The 12,807-nt window shown below is 35.4% G+C and overlaps 1 protein-coding gene across 4 annotated transcripts in view; it reads right to left on the reverse strand.

Moving 5' to 3' along the window:
- Positions 1-12,807, reverse strand: part of LOC129944275 (band 7 protein AGAP004871) — a 165,995-nt gene that overhangs the window by 114,770 nt on the left and 38,418 nt on the right. The window lies entirely within an intron of this gene.

A 12,807-nucleotide genomic window follows, 5' to 3' on the forward strand; every position in this document is an offset into this window, starting at 1 on the left:
ATAAAGGTATAAGCTATTTGTTTGCTTAGAGTCTTGACAAAATGTAAATTTTAAGGAATTGAGTTGAAAATCCCGAAGTTAATAATATCTTCTAAAATAAAGCGTCTACTACGGGCACTCGTCCTAAAGGAACTAAATATTTTCATTTCACAAGAGTGCACATCATCATCAGGAAAAACGTTTGTTCGTTCTTGGTTCCTTCAACAACACAACAAAAAAACACTTGTTTCACAGGATAAAATATTCGTGTCCTGATTTTGCGCATTTGGTACGCATTTCATATATGCCCACCAACAATGTATTAAAGAGTGACCATATTTGGGTTCTTAAAGTAACTTTGGTAGATACTTTCTTTAACTTGAACTTTTTAAAGATATTGAATATAAAAAGTGCCAGTGGTAAGACAAAGGAGGTTATAATAAATCAGTTGTTAAAATTATTACTGGATAAACTTAGAGATGTGGCAGAAATAACCTGAATCCCGTTTGATGGTATTACAAAAACACTAATAATGTGGAAAAGAAAAGATCTCCAATAGCTAAAAAAGAAAACCCATTTTATGTTGGACATATTTTAAAGCGTTCGATACAGAAACACATGACAAGATTGAGGATTTTAAGGGATAAAAACGATATGATTATTAGAACTTTGGAAAACATTTTTAAAAAGAGGCTGGGATGCGATCCACACTGATAACTTTAAAGTTTGTCTATATGTAATCGTATCAATTTTTACCAAATTTGCGTACTATTGTTTGTAGATTTTATTTTTGTATGAAAAAACGGACTGTTGGATTTTTATATGAAAATTACTGAATATCGAAAACAATATTTTCTGTGAAAAAAAAAATAAGTTTGAAGCCAATATTTTTAATTTTTGAAAAGCTATTTGAGTCGAAAGTAATTACCAAGTTTTAGTATTGTTTTTTTTTTCGGTTTTTAATTGTTTGTACAAAAACTGTCAATTAGATTTTTTTCAAAATTTTACTGAATGTTTTTTTATTTTTTGAAAGGAAAAAGTAAATTAAAGCCAATATGTCAAAGTTTTGAAAAGATATTTGAGTCGAAAATCAATTTTTACCAACTTTTATTAATTTTTTTGTTAGATTTTTATTTAAAAAAAAAAAAAACTGTCAATTCGATTTTTCTCAACATTTTCCAGAATGTTGAAAACAATATTTCTTATAAAATAAAATAAGTTTGAAGTCTAAATTTTAAGTTTTTGAAAAGATATTTCAATCGATATTCAATTTTTACCAACTTTGAGTAATGTTTTTTTCAATTTTTTTATTTTTTATAAAAAAAAACTGTCAATTCGATTTTTCTCAAAATTTTATCAGATGTCAAAAACATTATTCTTCGTTGCACAAAATTGTTTTGGAGATGATCATATTTTAGTCGTAAAATTTTGAAGGTTACAAATTTTTTTTTCAGTTTTTTTGATTTATAAAAAAAAACTTTAAATGGATTTTTTTCAAAAAATATACTTCTTTGATATCACGTTACAATATATTATATAAAATTTAATTGAAAGTCTAGCTTTTTGGTTCGTAAGATATTTAGGGTTAACCAAAATTTTTTGAGCTATGAACGACGAAAAAAGCGTCGCTAACGTACGGACGTACATACGTACCAGCGTACCCATTACAAGAATAAAATGTTTGCAGTTTAAAAAAGGTTGACAATTTTTGTTAACCCTAAATATCCCACGAATCAGTGATGCTTGTGACTTGAATTAAATTTAATATTATAAATTGTAACGTGATACCAAACGAGTATATTTTTGAAAAAAAAAATCCAATTAACTTTTTATTATAAATCAAAAAAAAATGAAGAAAAAAATCGTCACCTCGAAAATTTTACAAACAAATTAAACTCCAAAACAATTTTGTGCAACGAAGAATAACGTTTTTAATATTAGGACAAGAAATTCGAATGAACGGTTTTTTTAATAAAAAATAAGAACCTACAAAATATAACTCAAAGTTGGTAAAAATTGAATTTCGACACAAATATCTTTTCAAAAACTCGAGATACTGGCTTCAAAACTATTTAATCTTATAGGAACTTTCGTACAAATTGTGAGAAAAATCGAATGGACAGTTTTTTTTACAAAAAATAAAAACTAAACAAAAAAATTATTAAAAGTTTTTAAAAATTGATTTTCGACTCAAATTTATTTTTATAAAGCTTTGACATATCAGCTTTAAGCTTTTTTTGTCTTTTAAAAATATTGTTGTCAATATTCAGTAACATTTTGAGAAAAAACTAATTGACAGTTTTTTTACAAGAAATAAAAACCTAAAAAAAACAATACTTAAACTTTGTAAAAATTTACTTTCGATTCAAATAGCTTTTCAAAAATTAAAAATATTAAAAAAAAATTTAAAATAATGAAATTGACTACTTTTTTAACAGAACACGAAAACCTACAAGCTTTTAAACAAGACAAATCGACGAATGGGATGGGAAGTTATCAGTGTGGGCTGCATCCCAACCTTTTTTTTTAATCTGTTTAAGATTGGTTTTCATCCAAGGAAGTAGATTAAGGAAGCATTCAATTAGAAGTTTCAGATATTCTTTGTGCAGATAGCATCTATCCCAATATATTCAAACAATGTGTTTGCATTACTTTTATGTCTTATTTTCGTTAAGTCTCTAAGAATAGGTTAGTTTTAAGATGATAGGTGAACATTGTTCATATATCCGCTTTTCCAGTCCGGTGTAAAGCAAAAAATATTGACTTATCGTCCAATATGTTAGTTATCTTTTATTCCAAAAATATTTGAAAAAATTGTATGTGATATCATAATATAATTTTCTAACAAAACAACTCGTATCTGATTTTCAGCATGAATTTTTTTAAGATCTTTAGCTACAAATTTAATTGTTTTTTGCGATCCTGTTGTCAACCTTCACACCATGAAATATTGTTGCATAAATTGTCCAAGCATGGTTTCCATTCCATATTTTTAATAATTTCTTGTCTCATTAATCGAACCCAATTCGTTAAAACAGATAGTTTAGCATAAAACTGCATAAAAGTAACCTTGAAGGTCCCACAGGGAAACCACATTGGTCCTTCATTCTTTATTTTTTTTCCCCAATTATCAAATCGATTGCCATTAGTGACTACAATATTTGTGTAAAGTATCACGGTATATCTCCTTTTCTTTAATGTAATGAAATGTCAAATTTGTAGTGCTCAGGGAAAATTACATCAATAGTATTTTACTACACTATATGAGAAAAACAAAATAAGAAGAAAGATTTAGGATTTTTACTTTGCTATCATTGTGGCTTGAAAGAATACAAGGACGTTTCACAAGATATTGTATTTAAACTTAACTGCAACATGTTACTCTTGCATATAATGTTAGATGTTTGCTCTTTGGTAGGCAAACGCTTTATTTCAGAAGAAGATCGCTTTATGTCAGAAAAAGATACCTCTCTGTTATGTTGAAAAAGGATATAATAAATAGTCACATTAATTGTCTTTGCTACCATTACTATATAGAAAAAAATAAATTTGTATTTTTCAAGCATAGGCCTTCGTATAGACTTTCACTGGAGACTTTTTATTGAAAACGAGTTGTCTCAAAAACGGTCAAATAGATTTTTATTGAATTTTCTTTATTTTTTTTTTCTTCAAGAATATGTTTGTATTTCTCCAAAAGAAAACTAAAGAACCCTTCTTTTGTTTTTAAGTTTTTTAAAGAACCCTGGCAACAATTCTCACACACAGGAAAGTTTGAGAGTTGTAAGTCACTAGGCCCTAGTTCTCAAAGGACTGCTGCACCACCTATTTTATTTATTTTTTAAGAACTAATGTACCAATTTCTATCATTTTTTGTGCACTATCTCTTTTATTATCGTAATAATATTTGGTGATCGAAAACTTCATTTTTTTGTTTTTGTGTTTTCGGATTTCTAAAAGTATCATTTTTTTTTTAAATTCGATATCTAAAAAAGTGGTCAAATCTTGTTTATAAAAATCAAATGCAAAATGTACATGTTTTAAATAAGTTTATGCTTAAAATATTCTTAAATTAAAATTGAAAAAGTTAAGATATACATACATATATACAAAAATTATTTAAAAACCGCTCTAACGATCTTCAGAAAAAATAATTAAGGTTGTTTTTTGAAACAAATGACATTTAAATTTTTGAATGTATTTATCTTTTAGGTATGTATATTTTTAAATTTTAAATTATAAGTACTATTTTTAAACAAACTCTTTTGCTACAGGAGCATGTTTGTGAGGTCCAATCGTGCATTTTTTTATATTAAGACCTATATACAAATGTGTACCAGTATCTTATTTTTTTTATAGTTAGCAAACACTTAAAGGGTTTTTTATACCTTTAATATGACACAGACACAGTGTGAGCATTAGGAAAAGAGGGAATGGTTGGATAGGAGGTGTCGGTGTACATTGGTTTTAAATTTCTGAACATTGCAATGACAGGGAAAGATAGAGCGTGGCAAGGCGTTCCACATTCGCGTAGTACGGCTAAAAAAGAATCTCTGTACTTCATAGTACGGCCGAATTTGGGCTCAAGGGTGAACTGATGGCATTCCAAGAAGCGCGGGTATTACGTTTAAATTGTTTAAGGGGAGGAAAGCAACTGGCTATTTTACTAAAGCATAGCCCGTAAAATAACGGTAAAAAAGGGTGAGGCAAGATGTTCGAGTGATGTAAACGAGTTGATGATGTTAATGTCACCAATCTTTTTAAGAGCTCTTCTTTGAATATTGAATACTGTCCAAGAGGCTTAATTAAGTTACTAGGGCACCAGCCCAGAAATGAGAGTTATATTCAAGTTTCGGACGTATATAGGTTTTGTTAATTGTAGCCAGATCAGACGTAGAGAAAAATTTCTTGCAACGTCTCAAAAAACTTAGACATCTTGCTGCATTTTTGGCAACATCGCGTATGTGATCGTTCCACAAAAGGTGGTTGCTGATGCACATTCCGAGGATGTGGACATTTTCCGTTTCATTGATGCAAGTGCCACTCATAGATAGTTGCAAAGAGGGTTTATCTCGCTTTAACGAAGCAACGTTGCATTTTTGAAGCATTAACTTCCACACGATTTTGTATTCCATATTGTACTTTGCCGTTGCAGTTTCACATGCGAAGAGGAGGGTTGTGAGTCTGGAAACGAATATGAAAAGCTACGAGTGCTATCGTCAGCGAAACAATGTATTGGATTAGAAGTAGCAGACAGGAGATCATTTATAAAAATGAGGAAGAGGGTGGGAGACAAAACGGAGTCCTGGGGCACACCAGCGTTTATTTTATGAGTTTCAGACTTGAATCCGTCCAAAACAACTTGTATTGAACAGTTCGAAAGAAAATTTCTAATCCAACGAAGAAGAGATTCGTCGATACCGAAAGCACGCATTTTCGATAAGAGAGCAAGATGGCAGACTTTATCAAATGCCTTTAAAATATCAAGTGTAATAATCTTACTTTCTCCAAAACGATGTAAAGATCTATTCCACTGTTCGGTGAGATGTACCATGAGATCACCAGTGGACCTATTGCTACGAAAGCCGTATTGCCGGCGATTAAGAAGCTTTCGTTCCTCAAGATATTTCTTAAGCTGATAATTAATCAGCGTTTCCATGATCTTAAGAGAAGGGACTTTAGTGCTATTGGTCGGTAATTTGTGGGAGAAAGAGAACCGCCTTTTTTTGGGGATTCATCATTTCATTTACGCGTTCAAGAACTGGGTTATGACACTATCTGGTAAGGTGAAATTTTCGGCGAACTGCCTTGCAAATAAGTTTGCTTTATCAATAGAGCTAATTAAAGGAGTGTCATTGACAACAAGCTAGGAAACGTGGAAGAGGAAGAATTTCTCATGTTTTTTACAAAATGACCAAAAATTCTTACTGCCTTTGGGACATTGTAAAAGTTCCTGAAGAAATTATTGAGACCGTCCCAGTTGGCTTTCTCGTACTGCCAAACGGTTCTCTTTGGAGCTCTTTCTTTAACTGGATTTGTTTGACACAAAAAATTAGCAGATATGACACTGTATTCCCATCTCCTTTTCAGAACTGCCTTGTTTTAATGGGCTTAACAAAACTCAACTATTACTTTCATAACTAATTTTTACTTCTAAGATTTTTGAAATTTTTTCTCAAAGGTTGACTTAAAAAGACAGAAATAAAAATAGAACTTAAAGAATCTGGGAGAGAGAAATGAGCTTTTACTTCTTTTTCTTTGTGAACTATGAAAAAATAGAATCCCAAAAATTATATTAGCAAAGTTTTGCCCACATTAAAAATGGTAAATTTATTTAATGTAAATATCTTTTTGAGATTTATAAACTTGAAAAATACTCCGACTTTAATAAAATCAACATGGCAAACTTGAGTAAAATGTCAAAATAAAAAAATTTTCAATATCAAAGCATTCGTTTTTGTTTAAAACTCCACTAAAAGCTTTTGCTGTGCGCATTATTTCGCGTCGCAAACCTGTGGCGTGGCATCCAAGATCGAGTGATTTAACACCGTTAGACTAGATTTCTGAGTAGTAGTAGTAGTTTACGAAGATATTCTTGAGACAATAATCAATTGATACCTTAGAAGAAAATATTAAAGTGGTCCCATACTGCAAAAAGTGTTCAATATTGATCCCCGTGGCTGAAATTTATTCAAGCCAGCCGCAGGGATCAATTTTGAACTTTTTTCAATTTATTTAAAAACAAAATTGCAAACCCTTATTTATTCTATAATATTATAAAGCTTATGAGTTTGCTTGTTTGTTTGTTTGTTTAAACGCGTTAATGTTTTGAAAACGGGAATTTATTCTCACTATAAGCATTTTTACCCGTTTTATGATGGGTAGTGCGAAGTACTGTCATGCCAGAGGTCTTCGGTTCGATCCCTGCCGCGCCATCTTGAGTTTTTTCAGGGGTATCGCCTCTTGCGAGGAATGAAAAATTATCAAAAGTGCTTTTTCAAATTAGTAGTTCGGATTCGGCTTAAAACTGTAGCTCCCCCCATCCTTGACAACATTACTCCCACAGCAATGGTTAAGAGATATAAGTCACTAGACCCTAGTTCTCAACCGACTGTTGCGCTACCTTATTTATTTTGTATTTATTATCAAACCTTTATTTATTCTAATATTATAAAGCTCAAGAGTTTGCTTGTTTGTTTGTTTGTTTATTTGTTTGTTTGTTTGTTTGAACGCGTTTATCGCAGGAACTACTGGTCCGATTTGGAAATAAGATAGACCATTTATTTAGAATGATTAAAGAACACCAATCTAAGATTTATAAGAATGGGGCACCAATACTAAATTTTTAGAAACCGGAAATTTGTGTCCCTTTTGAGTTGAACATAGTTTTAATAAAATAATGTGTGACAGAATTTTTCCCCAAAAAAAGTCCAACCGAATTTCCGTTTTTGGGCCGATGAAAATGATATCTATAACCATTGAAAAGACCGTTTTCGATATTGTCATTTTAAAAGCTTATTGACCAATGCTATTTGCCATAAAACCCAACACAATCTGATTTTTCTCACTATAGTGGCTTTATAGACTAAAGCATTGCTCCGAAAAAGTGAAATATGTTTGAAAACCAAATAACTTTTTGAATGGCTTCAACTCTTCAATTTTCAAACAAAGGCTACGGCTTCCACTTAAGACAAATTATGTTTATTTGAATGCCTTTATAGACACACTGACCTAAAGCAAAAGAAAAAAGGGCAAATGGTCACCATGTTCCCATGAAGCCATGGTTCAAAAAGCTTATAGTAAACCGTGCATTTGATAAGAAAGCTTCTTGAATAGAATTTGTGACGCGGGAAATACGCTATTTCTAATGATTTTGGTTTCAAAAAAAGAAAAATCGAGATAGTAAGGGTGGGTGTTTCTTTGTTTTTGTTTTTCTATTTTTTTTTAAAACTATCAATGTATTGGTTAGAATAATTCGCTTGAAATGTAGGACAACTTCAGGACTTCATCGCCGCTGTCGTCGTCGTCGTTGGTTGATTTCACAGGATTTACTCTCAACGATAAGACTTGGATGCAAAATTGCTCACGAGACGCTGCTGTTGTGTGCTCCTTATTGTGTTTGCCTCTGTGCATGTAGAAGTTTTTGAAGTTATGAAAATGATGTCATAGGGATAGTAAGAGTAGGAGTATAAGGGTTCTAGGTATGACGTTTTTTGTTCTGTTCACTTTAGTTCTGCTCTGTTCTCATTAGGGTTGCGGTTATCTAGCACTAGCAGCAATGATGACGCTCTCTGATGTCGTGGCTGTTTTGAATAGTAGCAGATACGAGTATATTGATTTCGTCGATGTTAAGTTAAATAATTGACACATTTTGATTAATACGATGGATTAGAACATGGAAAGATTGTTATTATCCCTCTTTAATGTTGATTAATCCAATTAAGTCGACACGTTCATCCCATGGAGTACTTTTTGTCTGTCTGTCTATCTAAGTTGTCGTCATCGTCAATAGAGAAATTGTGGTTTTGATATATGGTATGACGTATGAATTTACGGATAGGGATAACTATTGAATTGTTGTGTGAAAAGGACATTTTCATCATCAATCATTTCGATATGGGATTTCTTGTTTTCTGATTAATATGTCCAAATGGGTCAAACAATATTTGGGCTCTTATACACACACACTTATATGGCAAAATATATGATAGCTTGAAGGCTTATTAGGAGCTACAGATGATCCATCAATGTTATATTTCCTGTTATATGCGTTGTATTTGTACTTTTTATGAGATTTAGAGAACCTATTCTATTTGACGTACGAATAAGTTTGGATAAGTTCAAATTGTAATAATATTTAATAATTTAATGAGGTAAAATTTTAGGTAAATGGAAAGTTGACCATATTTAAGGATGATGGGGTTAATGTTCTTGTGTATGGAACATGATGGATAGCAGCCATCTGATGAAGGTTACTTTGATATGTTGGACCAAATGACATTTGAAATGGGTTGCTTTACTGTTAAGTTTTATTAAACGCATAAAGTCAAAGGTTAAACCTAGAGCTTTATTTCTCTATTACTTAGAATATTTAATAAAAAATGTGTTTTGAATTTTTCAGTAAAATTTCCTTTCCATGAAATTTTGTATGACTAATTTGTAGACTTGCTGCTGAAGGTTCTCAATAACTTCATGAATTTCTTTTTTAAAGTTTTTAATAAATTATTGAACATTGGCATAATTCTTGTCTTTTACGAGGTGTTAAATCATGAGATCTCGTTATCCAATTGTGATCAGTGCCTCCAGTTCCATTACGTTCAGGAAACTATTGTTTCGTTGCTTATGTGTGAATTGTTCAAACGTTGTAGACGTCAGTATACAATTCTAGCCATTCACAGTTATTAATCAAAGCTCGGTAGAGTCATCCATTCACCGAAACATTTCCCCATTTTTTAATTGGCCAAAACAAAAACCGAACCAAATTGCGACATGTTGAGAATTTAGAGACTTTTCAAAAATTTTTCTTGGATATTCTGATCTCCAAACAGTTCTCCAAATGAGCCTTATCACTGAAAATGATTGTTCAATTAAAATCTGGATCATTGTTGCCTTTAGGGATAGAAACAGGAGAAATACTTTATGCACCATAAGGCGGTTGGTGGGCTCGTGTTGTGCATACCAACCAAGACATCTCCAACCCTTTTGGTTTCTGACCTAACCCCCTCGGCATTGCTTTTTGTATTACTTCAAGGGGTTCTCATGCTTCCCTTACGGGTTCATCTTACAGGTTCAACTGTTTCCATATAATTTTCTTCTTCTCTTTTATGTTTCTGGGTGATGACTCCAGTATTTCTGTGTAGGCTTTATCGGCTTTATCCCATCTGATGCATGCCAGCAAGGTATGGTTTGCGCCTCGTTCTTGCGAGTCTCCATACTGACATGTTGCGCTATTTATTTTGCCTATCTTATGGAGAAAGGCATTGAAATATTCATGTCCGGTTAGAAACTGGGTTCAAATGGTAGACATGTGCATTCAAGAGGACACAAGCGTCCACAGGTTTTTCTCAAAACCCACCTCTGTCTATCAACTCCTACTCTCACCTCCCCGCGGTGAACATCGGGTGCCTAGTACCTCAACTGGAGATTGGGTTCCAACCCCAGTGGAAAGTTGTTGGGGGCAGCAAACGAGAGAGGGGGGGAGAGGTGTTTTCCCTAAGGCACCTCTCCTTATCCAGGCGGCAGCGGACGAATTCTCGAGATGGAATCAACGGTGGCGTCTACAGTTCCAGTAAGGTCGAACTACTTAGTGAACACCTTATAGGGCTTCTTCGACATATTCGGAGCCCAGGCCTATAAGGAGCGGTTCATCCGGCTCCCCTTCCTTGGAGTTATACTAAGGATCTGGCCCTCCAGGTTGGGGGTTGTGCCGTCGGGGTGACTTCCTGGCCACGTAAAAACATCATAGTTTCGAAGCAACAACAAGCCTCGGATACGGACGGATTCACTGTTGACAACCCACGCAAACGAAATAAGGACAACGAACTTCGGATATGTACGTGGAATGTTAGGTCCCTTAACAGACCACGTGCAGCCGAACAATTAGCGGAAGCCCTAAACTGCTGCAAGGCAGATATTACAGCCATCCAAGAAGTGCGATGGGATGGACCGGGTAAACGCAAACTAAAAGACTGCGATATCTACTACGGCGACTGCTACCGAGAACAAAGACAGCGTCTATTTGGGTGTGGATTTGTTGTTGGAACTAGGCTCAGGCAAAAAGTCTTGAGTTTCAACAGTGTGAGCGAGCGCATCACGACAATCCGCATCAAGGCTAAATTCGCCAACATAAGCCTAATATGCGCGCATGCCCCAACAGAGGAGAAAGATGAAGACACCAAAGATATGTTCTTCGAGCTCTTGGACAAGACATATGAGCAGTGCCCTGGCTATGACATTAAAATTGTCTTAGGAGATTTTAATGCCAAGCTAGGAAGAGAAGACATCTTTGGTGGCATAATCGGGAGATACAGCCTGCACGACACCACCTCCGACAACGGATTCAGGCTGGTCGATTTCGCTGCGGGGCGAGACGTTCTGGTAGCTAGTACGCAGTTCACGCATCTTAATATCCACAAGGGGACATGGAAATCTCCTGATCAATCAACCGTCAACCAGATTGACCACATTGCGATCGACGCACGACACTTCTCCAGTATCCAGGATATCCGAACATTCCGAGAGGCCAACATTGACTCGGACCACTACCTCGTTGTAGCCAAGGTACGGCTACGGATATCCCGATCCAAGCCAAAACAAGGAGGTACTGTGAGAAGATTCGACGTTAGACGGCTACAATCGCAAGAGACTGCCATGTCCTTTTCCGATCGAGTCTCTAGTAACCTCCTAAGGAGTCCTATGCTTCCTGCATTAAGCATTGAAAACCAGTGGCAACATTGCCTTGCAGCCATCAGAGATTCCGCCTCTGAAGTGCTAGGTTTCACACGGCCACCACAGCGAAACCCCTGGTTTGACGACGAATGCCGGCAAGCGCACGCAGCGAAACAAGAGGCATACAAAACGGCGCTGCACAAAAGGACTAGAGCTGCTCGCGAGCTCTACGAGCAGAAGAGGAGAGAGGAACACCGGCTTCTTAGACGGAAAAAAAGAGAGCATGAGAAGCGTGCGATCGAGGAGATAGAGGGATGTCACAACAGGAATGAGGTTCGTAAATTTTACCAAAAGGTAAAAAAAACCTCCCAAGGGTACCAGCCACGAACCGAAGCCTGTAAAGACGATCAAGGGAACATCGTAGTAGAACCACAGTCGATGCTGAGAATATGGAAAGATCACTTCTCCAAATTATATAACGGCGATGACGAACCGAATTCCGCTGTAAGGGAGATAGAACCACTCAACCTCGGCGACGCAGATCAACAATTCCGCCTACCCGACCTTGACGAAGTGAAGATAGCTATATCTAAACTTAAGTCAAACAAAGCTGCTGGAGCTGACGGCATCACCGCCGAACTATTCAAAGCAGCAGGCGATGACTTGGTAGGGAGCATGCACCAACTCATCTGCAAAATTTGGTCGGAAGAAAGCATGCCCGATGAGTGGAATCTCAGCATAGTGTGCCCGATACATAAGAAAGGAGACCCTCTAAACTGCGCCAACTACAGAGGCATCAGTCTCCTTAACATTGCGTATAAGATCCTCTCTGCCGTATTATGTGAACGTCTGAAGCCATTCGTCAACAACCTGATTGGTCCTTATCAGTGTGGCTTCAGACCAGGAAAGTCCACTATCGACCAAATATTCACACTACGGCAGATCTTGGAAAAAACCCAGGAGCTTCAAATCGATACCCACCATCTCTTTATCGATTTTAAAGCCGCGTATGACAGCATCTATAGGGAAGAGCTCTACCGAGCAATGTCTAGTTTTGGCATCCCTGTCAAACTTATCCGTTTGTGCAGAATGACGATGGAGAATGCACGCTGCTCTATCAAGGTCGGAAAAGATCTTACCGATGCATTTGATGTCAAAAAAGGTTTTAGATAAGGCGATGCACTGTCATGCGACTTCTTCAACATCGTTCTGGAAAGAATTGTGCAAAACTCAACCGTAAACACTAGAGGCACAATCTTCCAAAGGTCCATCCAATTACTCGGATACGCAGATGATACTGACATAATTGGAAGATCAAAGCGTGATGTCAGTGGAGCGTTTTTGAGCATTGCGAAGGAAGCGAAGAAGATGGGTTTAGTGGTCAATGAGGGCAAGACCAAGTATATGCTGTCATCAAAAAAGGACACTGAACGACGACGACTT

The sequence above is a fragment of the Eupeodes corollae genome, chromosome 2, assembly GCF_945859685.1.
Source record: "Eupeodes corollae chromosome 2, idEupCoro1.1, whole genome shotgun sequence".
Taxonomy (NCBI): domain Eukaryota; kingdom Metazoa; phylum Arthropoda; class Insecta; order Diptera; family Syrphidae; genus Eupeodes; species Eupeodes corollae.